Source organism: Ahaetulla prasina, chromosome 3, assembly GCF_028640845.1.
Source record: "Ahaetulla prasina isolate Xishuangbanna chromosome 3, ASM2864084v1, whole genome shotgun sequence".
In the NCBI taxonomy this organism is placed as follows: domain Eukaryota; kingdom Metazoa; phylum Chordata; class Lepidosauria; order Squamata; family Colubridae; genus Ahaetulla; species Ahaetulla prasina.
The window spans coordinates 227,677,793-227,679,778 of NC_080541.1; the positions used below are offsets into that span (position 1 = coordinate 227,677,793).

At 47.2% G+C, this 1,986-nt stretch overlaps 1 pseudogene; it reads left to right on the plus strand.

Moving 5' to 3' along the window:
- The first annotated feature begins 393 nt into the window (after nt 1–393).
- LOC131195092 (cilia- and flagella-associated protein 251-like) lies at nt 394–1,726 on the plus strand (annotated as a pseudogene).
- Nucleotides 1,727–1,986: the final 260 nt, after the last annotated feature.

The window sequence follows — 1,986 nt, forward strand, 5'->3', positions numbered from 1 at the left end:
AGAAGAGGAGGAGGAGGAGGAGGAGGAGGAGGAGGAAGAGGAAAAGGAAGAAGAGGAGGAGGAAGAAGGAGAAAGAGGAGAAGGAGAAGGAGAAGAGGAAGAGGAAGAGGAGGAAGGGGAAAAGGAAGAAGAAGAAGAGGAGAAGAAGGAAGAAGAGGAGGAGGAGGACTGTGGGTCCTGGATGCTCTCTAAGCTGGGTTGCTTTCTTGCATATGTTTCATGACCCAACTAGGTAACATCAGCCGTGCTAGAAGGAGGGGGGGCTTGCAGAGAGGAGGAGGAGGAGGACTGTGGGGGTCCTTGGTGCTCTCTGAGCTTTGTGGTTTTCTTGCAGGCATTTCATTACCCAACTACGTAACATCATCAGTGGTAGGAGGGAGGAGGAGGGGGGGGGAAGAGGAAGAAGAAGAGCAAGAGGAAGAAGAGCAAGAGGAAGAAGAAGAGGAAGAGGAGGAAGAGGAAAAGGAAGAGGAGGAGGAGGAAGAAGGAGAAGGAGAAGGAGAAGGAGAGGAGGAAGAGAAGGAAGGGGAAAAGGAAGAAGAAGAAGAGAAGGAGGAGGAAGAATAAAAGAGGAAGAGGAGGAAGAGGAGGAAGAGGAAAAGGAAGAAGAAGAGGAGGAGGAGGAAAAGGAAGAAGAGGAGGGGAGGAGGAAAAGGAAGAAGAAGAGGAGGAGGAGGAAGAAGAAGAGAAGGAGGAGGAGGAGAAAGGAAAAGGGGGAAGAAGAAGAGGAGGAGGAGGAAAAGGAAGAAGAGGAGGAGGAGGAGGAAGAATAAAAGAGGAAGAGGAGGAAGAGGAAAAGGAAGAAGAAGAGGAGGAGGAGGAGGAGGAGGAGGAAGAGAAAAAGGAAGAAGAAGAGGAGGAGGAGGAAAAGGAAGAAGAGGAGGAGGAGGAAGAAGAATAAAAGAGGAAGAGGAGGAAGAGGAGGAAGAGGAAGAAGAAGAGGAGGAGGAGGAAGAAGAAGAAGAAGAGGAGGAGGAGGAGGAAGAGGAAGAGAGGGACTCCTTAGGGTGCTGTCCACCAAGCAATGTCGGCTGGCGGCCCCCAGGGGGAGGGCCTTCTCTGTAGCGGCTCCCAACCTTTGGAACGAACTTCCCCCTGGACCTCGGCAACTGCCGGACCTTCGGACTTTCCGCCGAGAGTTGAAGACCTATTTGTTTGTTCACGCAGGACTGGCATAGGATTTTAATAGGATTTTAATTAGTTTTAATGTTTTAACATTTTAAAATTTGGGGTTTTATTCTAAATGTTTCAATTCGGCCATTTGTATAATAAGTTTTTAAACTATGGTTTTATGTGAATATTGCTGTTGTTTTTTATTATGGCTGTAAACCGCCCTGAGTCCTTCGGGAGAAGGGCGATATAAAAATTAAATAAATAAATAAATAAATAAATAAATAAATAAATAAATAAATAAATAAATAAATAAATAAATAAGAAGAAGAGGAGGAGGAGGAAAAGGAAGAAGAGGAGGAGGAGGAGGAGGAGGAGGAAAAGAAGAAGAAGAAGAAGAAGAAGAAGAAGAAGAAGAAGAAGAAGAAGAAGAAGAAGAAGAAGAAGAAGAAGAAGAAGAAGAAGAAGAAGAAGAAGAGGGAGAGGAGGAGGAGTAAAGGAAGAGAAGAGAAGAGAAGAGAAGAGAAGAGGTGGAGGAGTTGGAAAGGAGGAGGAGGAGGAGGAGGAGGAGGAGGAGGAGGAGGAGGAGGAGGAGGAGGAGGAGGAGGAGGAGAAGAAGAAGAAGAAGAAGGGGGGCAGGAGGAGGAGAAGGAGAAGGAGAGGAGGAGGAGGAAAGGAAGAGAAGAGAAGAGAAGAGAAGACAAGAGAAGAGAAGAGAAGAGAAGAGAAGAGGTGGAGGAGTTGGAAAGGAGGAGGAGGAGGAGGAGAAGGAGAGAGGGAAAAGGAGAGGAGGAGGAGGAAAGGAAGAGAAGAGAAGACAAGAGAAGAGAAGAGAAGAGAAGAGGTGGAGGAGTTGGAAAGAGGAGGAGGAGGAGG